Here is a 14,872-nt window from a genome sequence, read left to right as displayed (position 1 = left end):
TTTTGGGATGTCACAATAGGCCCTGGGGACAAAGGGGCTCCCCAGGATGTCACAATGGGTCCTGGGGACAACGGGGGTCCCCACAGTGTCAGAATGGGGACGGGGGATAAAGGGGGACCGCAGGATGTGCATAATGGGGCCTGGGGACAATGGGGGGTCGTGGGATGTCATAATGGGCCTTGGGGAAAAAGAGGGTGTCTCCAGGATTTCACAATGGGCCGGGGGAACAACAGGGGGTCCTGGGACGTCACAATGGGCCCTGGAGAAAAGGGGGGGTCCCCAGGATGTCACAATAGGCCCTGGGGACAAAGAGGAGTCCCCTGAATGTCATAATGGGCCCTGAGGACAAGGAGGGTCTCCACGGTGTCACAATGGGCCCTGGGGACAATGGGGGGTCCTGGGATGTCACAATAGGCCCTGGGGAAAAAGAGGGCTCCCCAGGATATCACAATGGGCCCTGGGGACAAAGAGGGGTCCACAGGATGTGCACAATGGGCCCTGGGGACAAAGGGGGCTCCCCAGGATATCACAATGGGCTCTGGTGACATAGGGGTCCCCAAGATGTCACAACGGGTCCTGGGGACAAGGGGGGTCCCAAGGATGTCACAATGGGCACTGGAGACAAAGGGGGGGTCCCCACGGTGCCACGATGGGCCCTGGGGACAAGGGGGTCCCCAGGATGTAACAATGTGCCCTTGGGACAATGGGGGCTCCTGCGATGTCACAATGGGCCCTGGGGACAAAGGGAGGCCCCAGGATGTCACAATGGACCCTGGGGACAAAAGGGGTCCCCGGGATGTCACAATGGGCCCAGGGGACAACGAAGCATCCTGGGACGCCACAATGGGCCCGGGGAAAAAGGGGGGTCCCCAGGTTGTTCACAATGGGCCCTGGGGACAATGGGGGTCCTGGGATGTCACAATGAACCCTAGGGACAAAGGGGGTCCCCAGGATGTAACAATGGGCCCTGGGCACAAATGGGATCCCCATGATGTCACAATGGGCCTTGGAGACAAGGGGTGTCCCGCCCTGTCACAATGGTGCCTGGGGACAAAGGGGTCCCCAGGATGTCACAATGGGCCCTGGGGACAAAGTGGAGTCCTGGTATGCCACAATGGGCCCCAGTGACAAAGGGGGTCCCCACGGTGTCACAATGGGCCCTTGAGACAACAGGGTCCCCAGGATGTCACAATGGGCCTGGGGACAAAGGGGGCTGCCCAGGATGTCACAATGGACTCTGGGGACAAGGGTGGGTCCTGGTATGTCACAATGGCCCCTGGGGACAAAGGGGGTCCCCAGGATGTCACAATGCGCCCTGGGGAAAATGGGGGGTCCTGGGATGTCACAATGGGCCCTGGGGACAAAGGGGGCTCCCCAGGATGTCACAATGGGCTCTGAGGACAAGAGGGGTCCCAAGGATGTCACAATTGGCACTGGAGCAAAAGGGGAGGGTCCCCACGGTGCCACGATGGGCCCTGGGGACAAGGGGGTTCCCAGGATGTCACAATGGGCCCTGGGTACAATGGGGGGTCCTGGGATGTCACAATGGGCCCTGGGGACAAAGTGAGTCCCCAGGATGTCACAATGGGCCCTGGGGACAAAGGGGGTTCCCCTGAACGTCACAATGGGCCTTGGAGACAAAGGGGGGTCCCCAGGATGTCACAATGGGCACTGGAGAAAAAGGGGGGGTCCCCACGGTGTCACAATGAGCCCTGGGGACAATGGGGGATTTTGGGATGTCACAATAGGCCCTGGGGACAAAGGGGCTCCCCAGGATGTCACAATGGGTCCTGGGGACAACGGGGGTCCCCACAGTGTCAGAATGGGGACGGGGGATAAAGGGGGACCGCAGGATGTGCATAATGGGGCCTGGGGACAATGGGGGGTCGTGGGATGTCATAATGGGCCTTGGGGAAAAAGAGGGTGTCTCCAGGATTTCACAATGGGCCGGGGGAACAACAGGGGGTCCTGGGACGTCACAATGGGCCCTGGAGAAAAGGGGGGTCCCCAGGATGTCACAATAGGCCCTGGGGACAAAGAGGAGTCCCCTGAATGTCATAATGGGCCCTGAGGACAAGGAGGGTCTCCACGGTGTCACAATGGGCCCTGGGGACAATGGGGGGTCCTGGGATGTCACAATAGGCCCTGGGGAAAAAGAGGGCTCCCCAGGATATCACAATGGGCCCTGGGGACAAAGAGGGGTCCACAGGATGTGCACAATGGGCCCTGGGGACAAAGGGGGCTCCCCAGGATGTCACAATGGGCTCTGAGGACAAGAGGGGTCCCAAGGATGTCACAATTGGCACTGGAGCAAAAGGGGAGGGTCCCCACGGTGCCACGATGGGCCCTGGGGACAAGGGGGTTCCCAGGATGTCACAATGGGCCCTGGGTACAATGGGGGGTCCTGGGATGTCACAATGGGCCCTGGGGACAAAGTGAGTCCCCAGGATGTCACAATGGGCCCTGGGGACAAAGGGGGTTCCCCTGAACGTCACAATGGGCCTTGGAGACAAAGGGGGGTCCCCAGGATGTCACAATGGGCACTGGAGAAAAAGGGGGGGTCCCCACGGTGTCACAATGAGCCCTGGGGACAATGGGGGATTTTGGGATGTCACAATAGGCCCTGGGGACAAAGGGGCTCCCCAGGATGTCACAATGGGTCCTGGGGACAACGGGGGTCCCCACAGTGTCAGAATGGGGACGGGGGATAAAGGGGGACCGCAGGATGTGCATAATGGGGCCTGGGGACAATGGGGGGTCGTGGGATGTCATAATGGGCCTTGGGGAAAAAGAGGGTGTCTCCAGGATTTCACAATGGGCCGGGGGAACAACAGGGGGTCCTGGGACGTCACAATGGGCCCTGGAGAAAAGGGGGGTCCCCAGGATGTCACAATAGGCCCTGGGGACAAAGAGGAGTCCCCTGAATGTCATAATGGGCCCTGAGGACAAGGAGGGTCTCCACGGTGTCACAATGGGCCCTGGGGACAATGGGGGGTCCTGGGATGTCACAATAGGCCCTGGGGAAAAAGAGGGCTCCCCAGGATATCACAATGGGCCCTGGGGACAAAGAGGGGTCCACAGGATGTGCACAATGGGCCCTGGGGACAAAGGGGGCTCCCCAGGATATCACAATGGGCTCTGGTGACATAGGGGTCCCCAAGATGTCACAACGGGTCCTGGGGACAAGGGGGGTCCCAAGGATGTCACAATGGGCACTGGAGACAAAGGGGGGGTCCCCACGGTGCCACGATGGGCCCTGGGGACAAGGGGGTCCCCAGGATGTAACAATGTGCCCTTGGGACAATGGGGGCTCCTGCGATGTCACAATGGGCCCTGGGGACAAAGGGAGGCCCCAGGATGTCACAATGGACCCTGGGGACAAAAGGGGTCCCCGGGATGTCACAATGGGCCCAGGGGACAACGAAGCATCCTGGGACGCCACAATGGGCCCGGGGAAAAAGGGGGGTCCCCAGGTTGTTCACAATGGGCCCTGGGGACAATGGGGGTCCTGGGATGTCACAATGAACCCTAGGGACAAAGGGGGTCCCCAGGATGTCACAATGGGCCCTGGGGATAAAGGGGACTCCCCAGGATGTCACAATAGGCCCTGGGGACAAAGGGGGTCCCCAGGATGTCACAACGGGCCCTGGGTACAAGGGGGGTCCCACCCTGTCACAATGAGCACTGGGGACAAAGGGGGTCCCCAGGATGTCACAATGGGCACTGGAGACAAAGGGGGGGTCTCCACGGTGCCACAATGGGCCCTGGGGACAAGAGGGTCCCCACGGTTTCACAATGGGCCCTGGGGACAAGGGGGATCCCCGCCCTGTCACAATGGGCCCTGGGGCCAAAGGGATCCCCAGGATGTCACAATGGGCCCTGGGGACTGCGGGGGGTACTAGGATGTCACAATGGGTCTTGGGGACAAAGGGGGTACCCAGGATGTCACAATGGGCCCTGGGGACAATGGGGGGTCCCTTGAAGGTCACAATGGGCCCATGGGACAAAGAGGGTGCCCACGGTGTCACAGTGGGCCCTGGCGACAAAGGGGGATCCCCAGGATGTCACAATGGGCCCCGGGGACAAAGTAAAATCCTGGAATGTCACAATGGTCCCCAGTGACAAAGGCGCTCCCCATGGTGCCACAATGGGCCCTGGGGACAAAGTGGGTCCCCAGGATTTCACAATGAGCACTGGGGACAAAGGGGGGTCCCAGGATGTCACAATGGGCCCTGGGGACAAGGGGGGGTCCCCATAGTGTCACAATGCGTCCCCAGTGACAAGGGGGTCCCCACGGTGCCACGATGGGCCCTGGGGACAAGAGGGGGTCCCCATGGTGTCACAATGGACCCTGGGGTCAAAGGGGGTTCCCAGGACATCACAATGGGCTCTGGGGACAATGGGGATCCTGGGACATCACAATGAGCCCTGGGGACAAGGGGGGGTCCTGGGACGTCACAATGGGTCCTGGGGACAAAGCGGTTCCCCAGGATGTCACAATGGGCCCCAGGGACAAAGCAGGGTCCTGGGACGTCACAATGGGCCCTGGAGACAAAGGGGGTCCCCACAGTGTCACAATGGTCCCTGGGGACAATGGGGGGTCCTGGGACGTTATAATGGGCCCTCGGGAAAAAGGGGGTCCACATGGTGCCACAATGGGCCCTGGGGACAACGGGGGTCCCAGGATGCCACAATGGACACTGGGGACAACGGTGGCTCCTGGGATGTCACAATGGGCCCTGGGGACAAAGTGGGGTCCTAAGATGCCACAATGGGCACTGGGGACAAAGGGGGTCCCCATGGTGCCACAATGGGCCTTGGGGACAATGGGGTCTCCCCAGGATGTCACAATGGGCCTTGGGGACAAAGGGGTGTCCCCTGAATGTGCATAATGGGCCCTGGGGACAAAGGGTGGTCGCCGGGATGTCTCAGTGGGCCCTGGGGACAATGGGGTGTCCTGGGATGTCACAATGGGCCCCAGTGACAAATGGGGTCTCCACGGTGTCACAATGGGCCCTGGAGTAAAGGGGGGTCCCCAGGATGTCACAATAGTCCCTGGGGACAAAGAGGAGTCCCCTGAATGTCATAATGGGCCCTGAGGACAAGGAGGGTCTCCACGGTGTCACAATGGGCCCTGGGGACAATGGGGGGTCCTGGGATGTCACAATAGGCCCTGGGGACAAAGGGGGTCCCCATGATTTCACAATGGGCCCAGGGGACAATGGGGCATCCTGGGACGTCACAATGGGTCCTGGGGACAAAGGGGGTCCCCATGGTGTCACAATGGCCCTGGGGATAAAGCGGGACCCCAGGATGTGTATAATGGGGCCTGGGGACAATGGGGGTCCTGGGATGTCACAATGGGCTCTGGGGACAATAGGGGGTCCTGGGACGTCACAATGGGCCCTGGAGAAAAGGGGGGGTCCTGGGATGTCACAATAGGCCCTGGGGACAAAGGGGGTCTTCAGGATGTCACAATGGGCCCGGGGGACAAAGGGGGTCCCCAGGATGTCACAATAGGCCCTGGGGAAAAAGAGGGCTCCCCAGGATATCACAATGGGCCCTGGGGACAAAGAGGGGTCCACAGGATGTGCACAATGGGTCCTGGGGACAAGGGGGGTCCCAAGGATGTCACAATGGGCACTGGAGACAAAGGGGGGGTCCCCACGGTGCCACGATGGGCCCTGGGGACAAGGGGGTCCCCAGGATGTAACAATGTGCCCTTGGGACAATGGGGGCTCCTGCGATGTCACAATGGGCCCTGGGGACAAAGGGAGGCCCCAGGATGTCACAATGGACCCTGGGGACAAAAGGGGTCCCCGGGATGTCACAATGGGCCCAGGGGACAACGAAGCATCCTGGGACGCCACAATGGGCCCGGGGAAAAAGGGGGGTCCCCAGGTTGTTCACAATGGGCCCTGGGGACAATGGGGGTCCTGGGATGTCACAATGAACCCTAGGGACAAAGGGGGTCCCCAGGATGTAACAATGGGCCCTGGGCACAAATGGGATCCCCATGATGTCACAATGGGCCTTGGAGACAAGGGGTGTCCCGCCCTGTCACAATGGTGCCTGGGGACAAAGGGGTCCCCAGGATGTCACAATGGGCCCTGGGGACAAAGTGGAGTCCTGGTATGCCACAATGGGCCCCAGTGACAAAGGGGGTCCCCACGGTGTCACAATGGGCCCTTGAGACAACAGGGTCCCCAGGATGTCACAATGGGCCTGGGGACAAAGGGGGCTGCCCAGGATGTCACAATGGACTCTGGGGACAAGGGTGGGTCCTGGTATGTCACAATGGCCCCTGGGGACAAAGGGGGTCCCCAGGATGTCACAATGCGCCCTGGGGAAAATGGGGGGTCCTGGGATGTCACAATGGGCCCTGGGGACAAAGGGGGCTCCCCAGGATGTCACAATGGGCTCTGAGGACAAGAGGGGTCCCAAGGATGTCACAATTGGCACTGGAGCAAAAGGGGAGGGTCCCCACGGTGCCACGATGGGCCCTGGGGACAAGGGGGTTCCCAGGATGTCACAATGGGCCCTGGGTACAATGGGGGGTCCTGGGATGTCACAATGGGCCCTGGGGACAAAGTGAGTCCCCAGGATGTCACAATGGGCCCTGGGGACAAAGGGGGTTCCCCTGAACGTCACAATGGGCCTTGGAGACAAAGGGGGGTCCCCAGGATGTCACAATGGGCACTGGAGAAAAAGGGGGGGTCCCCACGGTGTCACAATGAGCCCTGGGGACAATGGGGGATTTTGGGATGTCACAATAGGCCCTGGGGACAAAGGGGCTCCCCAGGATGTCACAATGGGTCCTGGGGACAACGGGGGTCCCCACAGTGTCAGAATGGGGACGGGGGATAATGGGGGACCGCAGGATGTGCATAATGGGGCCTGGGGACAATGGGGGGTCGTGGGATGTCATAATGGGCCTTGGGGAAAAAGAGGGTGTCTCCAGGATTTCACAATGGGCCGGGGGAACAACAGGGGGTCCTGGGACGTCACAATGGGCCCTGGAGAAAAGGGGGGGTCCCCAGGATGTCACAATAGGCCCTGGGGACAAAGAGGAGTCCCCTGAATGTCATAATGGGCCCTGAGGACAAGGAGGGTCTCCACGGTGTCACAATGGGCCCTGGGGACAATGGGGGGTCCTGGGATGTCACAATAGGCCCTGGGGAAAAAGAGGGCTCCCCAGGATATCACAATGGGCCCTGGGGACAAAGAGGGGTCCACAGGATGTGCACAATGGGCCCTGGGGACAAAGGGGGCTCCCCAGGATATCACAATGGGCTCTGGTGACATAGGGGTCCCCAAGATGTCACAACGGGTCCTGGGGACAAGGGGGGTCCCAAGGATGTCACAATGGGCACTGGAGACAAAGGGGGGGTCCCCACGGTGCCACGATGGGCCCTGGGGACAAGGGGGTCCCCAGGATGTAACAATGTGCCCTTGGGACAATGGGGGCTCCTGCGATGTCACAATGGGCCCTGGGGACAAAGGGAGGCCCCAGGATGTCACAATGGACCCTGGGGACAAAAGGGGTCCCCGGGATGTCACAATGGGCCCAGGGGACAACGAAGCATCCTGGGACGCCACAATGGGCCCGGGGAAAAAGGGGGGTCCCCAGGTTGTTCACAATGGGCCCTGGGGACAATGGGGGTCCTGGGATGTCACAATGAACCCTAGGGACAAAGGGGGTCCCCAGGATGTAACAATGGGCCCTGGGCACAAATGGGATCCCCATGATGTCACAATGGGCCTTGGAGACAAGGGGTGTCCCGCCCTGTCACAATGGTGCCTGGGGACAAAGGGGTCCCCAGGATGTCACAATGGGCCCTGGGGACAAAGTGGAGTCCTGGTATGCCACAATGGGCCCCAGTGACAAAGGGGGTCCCCACGGTGTCACAATGGGCCCTTGAGACAACAGGGTCCCCAGGATGTCACAATGGGCCTGGGGACAAAGGGGGCTGCCCAGGATGTCACAATGGACTCTGGGGACAAGGGTGGGTCCTGGTATGTCACAATGGCCCCTGGGGACAAAGGGGGTCCCCAGGATGTCACAATGCGCCCTGGGGAAAATGGGGGGTCCTGGGATGTCACAATGGGCCCTGGGGACAAAGGGGGCTCCCCAGGATGTCACAATGGGCTCTGAGGACAAGAGGGGTCCCAAGGATGTCACAATTGGCACTGGAGCAAAAGGGGAGGGTCCCCACGGTGCCACGATGGGCCCTGGGGACAAGGGGGTTCCCAGGATGTCACAATGGGCCCTGGGTACAATGGGGGGTCCTGGGATGTCACAATGGGCCCTGGGGACAAAGTGAGTCCCCAGGATGTCACAATGGGCCCTGGGGACAAAGGGGGTTCCCCTGAACGTCACAATGGGCCTTGGAGACAAAGGGGGGTCCCCAGGATGTCACAATGGGCACTGGAGAAAAAGGGGGGGTCCCCACGGTGTCACAATGAGCCCTGGGGACAATGGGGGATTTTGGGATGTCACAATAGGCCCTGGGGACAAAGGGGCTCCCCAGGATGTCACAATGGGTCCTGGGGACAACGGGGGTCCCCACAGTGTCAGAATGGGGACGGGGGATAAAGGGGGACCGCAGGATGTGCATAATGGGGCCTGGGGACAATGGGGGGTCGTGGGATGTCATAATGGGCCTTGGGGAAAAAGAGGGTGTCTCCAGGATTTCACAATGGGCCGGGGGAACAACAGGGGGTCCTGGGACGTCACAATGGGCCCTGGAGAAAAGGGGGGTCCCCAGGATGTCACAATAGGCCCTGGGGACAAAGAGGAGTCCCCTGAATGTCATAATGGGCCCTGAGGACAAGGAGGGTCTCCACGGTGTCACAATGGGCCCTGGGGACAATGGGGGGTCCTGGGATGTCACAATAGGCCCTGGGGAAAAAGAGGGCTCCCCAGGATATCACAATGGGCCCTGGGGACAAAGAGGGGTCCACAGGATGTGCACAATGGGCCCTGGGGACAAAGGGGGCTCCCCAGGATATCACAATGGGCTCTGGTGACATAGGGGTCCCCAAGATGTCACAACGGGTCCTGGGGACAAGGGGGCTCCCAAGGATGTCACAATGGGCACTGGAGACAAAGGGGGGGTCCCCACGGTGCCACGATGGGCCCTGGGGACAAGGGGGTCCCCAGGATGTAACAATGTGCCCTTGGGACAATGGGGGCTCCTGCGATGTCACAATGGGCCCTGGGGACAAAGGGAGGCCCCAGGATGTCACAATGGACCCTGGGGACAAAAGGGGTCCCCGGGATGTCACAATGGGCCCAGGGGACAACGAAGCATCCTGGGACGCCACAATGGGCCCGGGGAAAAAGGGGGGTCCCCAGGTTGTTCACAATGGGCCCTGGGGACAATGGGGGTCCTGGGATGTCACAATGAACCCTAGGGACAAAGGGGGTCCCCAGGATGTCACAATGGGCCCTGGGGATAAAGGGGACTCCCCAGGATGTCACAATAGGCCCTGGGGACAAAGGGGGTCCCCAGGATGTCACAACGGGCCCTGGGTACAAGGGGGGTCCCACCCTGTCACAATGAGCACTGGGGACAAAGGGGGTCCCCAGGATGTCACAATGGGCACTGGAGACAAAGGGGGGGTCTCCACGGTGCCACAATGGGCCCTGGGGACAAGAGGGTCCCCACGGTTTCACAATGGGCCCTGGGGACAAGGGGGATCCCCGCCCTGTCACAATGGGCCCTGGGGCCAAAGGGATCCCCAGGATGTCACAATGGGCCCTGGGGACTGCGGGGGGTACTAGGATGTCACAATGGGTCTTGGGGACAAAGGGGGTACCCAGGATGTCACAATGGGCCCTGGGGACAATGGGGGGTCCCTTGAAGGTCACAATGGGCCCATGGGACAAAGAGGGTGCCCACGGTGTCACAGTGGGCCCTGGCGACAAAGGGGGATCCCCAGGATGTCACAATGGGCCCCGGGGACAAAGTAAAATCCTGGAATGTCACAATGGTCCCCAGTGACAAAGGCGCTCCCCATGGTGCCACAATGGGCCCTGGGGACAAAGTGGGTCCCCAGGATTTCACAATGAGCACTGGGGACAAAGGGGGGTCCCAGGATGTCACAATGGGCCCTGGGGACAAGGGGGGGTCCCCATAGTGTCACAATGCGTCCCCAGTGACAAGGGGGTCCCCACGGTGCCACGATGGGCCCTGGGGACAAGAGGGGGTCCCCATGGTGTCACAATGGACCCTGGGGTCAAAGGGGGTTCCCAGGACATCACAATGGGCTCTGGGGACAATGGGGATCCTGGGACATCACAATGAGCCCTGGGGACAAGGGGGGGTCCTGGGACGTCACAATGGGTCCTGGGGACAAAGCGGTTCCCCAGGATGTCACAATGGGCCCCAGGGACAAAGCAGGGTCCTGGGACGTCACAATGGGCCCTGGAGACAAAGGGGGTCCCCACAGTGTCACAATGGTCCCTGGGGACAATGGGGGGTCCTGGGACGTTATAATGGGCCCTCGGGAAAAAGGGGGTCCACATGGTGCCACAATGGGCCCTGGGGACAACGGGGGTCCCAGGATGCCACAATGGACACTGGGGACAACGGTGGCTCCTGGGATGTCACAATGGGCCCTGGGGACAAAGTGGGGTCCTAAGATGCCACAATGGGCACTGGGGACAAAGGGGGTCCCCATGGTGCCACAATGGGCCTTGGGGACAATGGGGTCTCCCCAGGATGTCACAATGGGCCTTGGGGACAAAGGGGTGTCCCCTGAATGTGCATAATGGGCCTGGGGACAAAGGGTGGTCGCCGGGATGTCTCAGTGGGCCCTGGGGACAATGGGGTGTCCTGGGATGTCACAATGGGCCCCAGTGACAAATGGGGTCTCCACGGTGTCACAATGGGCCCTGGGGATAAAGGGGGGTCTCCAGGATGTCACAATGGGCCCAAGTGATGAGTCCCCACAGTGCCACTATGGGCCCTGGAGACAAGGGGGGTCCCCAGGATGTCACGATGGGGCCTGGGGACAACGAGGGGTCCTGGGACGTCACAATGAGCCCTGGGGAAAAAGGGTGGTCCCCATGATGTCACAATGGGCACTGGAGACAGTGGGGGGTCCTGGGATGTCACAATGGGCCCTGGGGACAAAGTAAGGTCCTCGGCTGTCACAATGAGCCCTGAGGACAAGGGGGGTCCCCAGAATTTCACAATGAGCACTGGGGACAAAGTGGGGTCCTGGGATGTCAAAATGGGCCCTGGGGACAAAGGGGGTCCCTTAATTGTCACAATGGGCCCTGGGGACAAGGGGGGTCCCCACGGTGTCACAATGGGCCCTGGGGACAAAGTGGGGTCCTGGAATGTCACAATGGGCCCAGAGGACAAAGGGGGTCCCCATGGTGCCACAGTGGGCCCTGGGGACAAAGGGGGTCCTGAGACGTCACAATGGGCCCTGGGGAAAAGGCGGTGTCCCCACGGTGTCACAATGGGCCCTGGGGACAATGGGGGGTCCTGGGATGTCACAATGGGCCCCAGTGACAAAGGGGGTCCCCATGGTGCGACAACGAGCTCTGGGGATAAAGGGGGTCTCCAGGATGTCACAATGGGCCCTGAGGACAAATTGGGGTTCTGGGATGTCACAATGGGCCCTGGGGACAAAGGGGGTCCCCAGAATGTCACAATGGGCCCTGGGGACATTTGGGGTCCCCAGAATGTCATAATGGGCCCTGGGGACAATGGGGGATCCTGAGACGTCACAATGGGCCCTGGGGACAAAGTGGGTCCCCATGGTGTCACAATGGCCCTGGGGACAATGCAGGGTCCCCAGGATGTCACAATGGCCCCTGGGGACATTAGGGGTCCCCACAGTTTCACGATCTTAACCCTTGACACCCCCCAACTACTGGGTCCTTAGGGTTACTCCCGGGTGTATTTGGGTGTTATTTGGGTGTAATTTGGGGGGTTCTGGGGCACGTAGCACCCTTGGTTCAGCCAGGGACACACACACGGGTGCTCTGGGAAGCGACTCCGGCACCGCCGGTTGCCGAATCATCGCACAACCATCCAAGTACTCCTCACCCACCTCGTTCCTTGTCACTGGAACCAACACCGGGATCACCAGGGGGGTTTTCGGACAGCGTCGGGGGTTCGGAGGCGCCGTTTCCATCTCCCAACGATGGTTTCGCGGTGTTTGCATCGCCCGCGTCGCGCACCTGAGCACAAACGGAACCGGGAGCGTCGGTGGCGCTGGAGGATATCAAAGCGCTTTGCAAACTGCTCTTCCCAATTATTTCTCCATTATATAACGAGGATAATAAAACCCGCTACGCTAAACACGACCTAAACCGGGCGGGAGCGCGCAACGCGAATCTTTACACCGCAGCGATTCCCTATTTCTCGTTTTCTCACCCCGTCGTCTCCACTCAATCGGCAGCGACTTTCACAAATCATCCAGTTACGCACAATTTGGTAACGACCCCCGCAAAGGGCTTCGACGGCACCGCCGTCCCCCTCGCCGCCTTCGCTCAGATCCCCGCTCAATGAGCAGCACCCATGGGTGCCCGTTACCTGCCCCCTCTCGGCGTCCACCGACCACCCGTGGTTCCGGCACATGGAGACGCCGCCATCCTCAACCGGAGTAGCCGCCAAGTGGCTAAAGTGACAAAAATCAGGATAAATAGGTAAAAAAATCAACATGATAAAGTCACGGCGCTTTTAGAACAGATGGCGTAGTCGGCACTGAAGCTCCAGGCAGGTGGAGCTTGCCCGGTGGAATCAATCGGCGTTCGGTCTCAAAGGTTTCAAGCCAAAAGGGTTAAATAACAAGGATTTAAGGCAAACGTGCCCTCAAGCTCCCACGGGTTCACTCACCGCCCGGTGCAGGCGTTTTCCTCCCAGCCGCGGTCGGCAGGCGGTAGATGTTCCCACCCTGCACGAGAGAAGCAACGGTGGCGGGCAGGGGTTGCTCTGCCGTTAATAAATGCTCATCATTAATAGATAGCGACCGTTAATCAATACCGATTGTTGATAAATACCAGCCACCGTTAATAAATACTGACCGTCATTAGTAAATACTGATCATCCTTAATAAATACTGATCGCCGTTAATAAATACCGACCATCATTAATAAATACTGATCATTATTAATAAATGCTGATCACCATTAATAAATATTGGTCTTTATTAATAATGCTGATTGTCATTAATAAATACTGATCATCATTAATGAATACTGATCATCATTAATACTGATCGTTATTAATAAATACTGATCGCCATTAATAAATACTGACCATCATTAATAAATACTGGTTATCATTAATACTGATCGTTATTAATACATACTGATCATTATTAATAAATGCTGATCACCATTAATAAATATTGATCCTTATTCATATTGCTGATCATCATTAATAAATACTGACCATCATTAATAAATACTGATCATCATTAATAAATACCAATCGTTATTAATAAATACTGACCGTCATTAATAAATACTGATTGTCATTAATAAATACTGATCGCTATTAATAAATACTGACCATCATTAATAAATACTGATCGCCATTAATAAATACTGACCATCACTAATAAATACTGATCGTTATCAATAAATGATCACCATTAATAAATATTGATCCTTATTAATAATGCCGATTGTCATTAATAAATACTGACCATCATTAATAAATACTGATCATCATTAATACTGATCCTTATTAATAAATACTGATCACCATTAATAAAAACTGACCATCATTAATAAATACTGATTGTCCTTAATAAATACTGACTATCATTAATAAATACTGATGTCCTTAATAAATACTGACCACCATTCATAAATACTGACTGTCCTTAATAAATGCTGACTGTCACTAATAAATACTGATTGTTATTAATAAATACTGATCATCATTAATAAATAATGATCATCATTAATAATACTGATCGTCATTAATAAATACTGACCATCATTAATAAATAGTGATCGTCATTAATAAATACTGACTGTTATTAATAATTACTGATCACCATTAATAAATACTGATCGTCCTTAATAAATACTGACCATCATTAATAAATACTGATCACCATTAATAAATACTGACCATCACTAATAAACACTGGTCGTTATTAATAAATACTGATCACCATTAATAAATATTGATCCTTATTAATAATGCTGATCGTCATTAATAAATACTGACCATCATTAATAAATGCTGATTGTCCCTAATAAATACTGACCATCATTAATAAATACTGATCGTCATTAATAAATACCGTTATTAATAATTACTGATCACCACTAATACTGATCGTCATTAATAAATACTGACCATCATTAATAAATACTGAGCGTCATTAATAAATACTAGCCGTTATTAATAATTACTGATCACCATTAATAAATACTGATCATCATTAATAAATACTGACCATCATTACTAAATACTGATCAGTAGTAAATACTGAGCTCAAGGCTCAGGTTGGGCTCCAGGCTCAGGTCGGGCTCCAGGCTCAGGTTGGGCTCCAGGCTCAGGTTGGGCTCCAGGTCGGGCTCCAGGCTCAGGTCGGGCTCCAGGCTCAGACTGGGCTCCAGGTCGGGCTCCAGCGCTTCCCCGCAGAGCAGCCCGGGGCTCTGGGCAAAGCCACGCAGCTCGTCGCCCAAGGGAAACAGGTCCGTGGTCACCGGGCTCCAAACACCCCGGAGCAAAAACCAGAGCGGCCCCAGGACACCCGGGCTCCCAAAGAGCCTGGATAAGGGACACAAAGAGTTAAATTGGGGGGAGTGAAGTGGCTGCTGATGCTGAGAAACCCCCGGGGGTTCGGGGCTGGGGGGAAAGGGGGGATCTGTATGAAAACTGCTCTG

The 14,872-nt window shown here is 57.3% G+C and overlaps 1 long non-coding RNA gene across 1 annotated transcript; it reads right to left on the bottom strand.

The window, feature by feature from the left end:
• Positions 1 to 12,501: 12,501 nt before the first annotated feature.
• LOC139826855 (uncharacterized) lies at positions 12,502 to 14,633 on the bottom strand. Its single transcript, XR_011736984.1, has 3 exons — positions 14,440 to 14,633; positions 12,861 to 12,918; positions 12,502 to 12,642 (listed from the first exon to the last, which is right to left on the bottom strand). It is a non-coding gene; the product is annotated as an uncharacterized lncRNA (long non-coding RNA).
• Between the last annotated feature and the right edge of the window lie 239 nt (positions 14,634 to 14,872).

This window comes from Patagioenas fasciata, unplaced genomic scaffold, assembly GCF_037038585.1.
Source record: "Patagioenas fasciata isolate bPatFas1 unplaced genomic scaffold, bPatFas1.hap1 Unplaced_35, whole genome shotgun sequence".
In the NCBI taxonomy this organism is placed as follows: Eukaryota; Metazoa; Chordata; class Aves; order Columbiformes; family Columbidae; genus Patagioenas; species Patagioenas fasciata.
The sequence above is the reverse complement of the archived record's forward strand: the minus strand, read 5'-3'. Positions and strand labels throughout refer to the sequence as shown.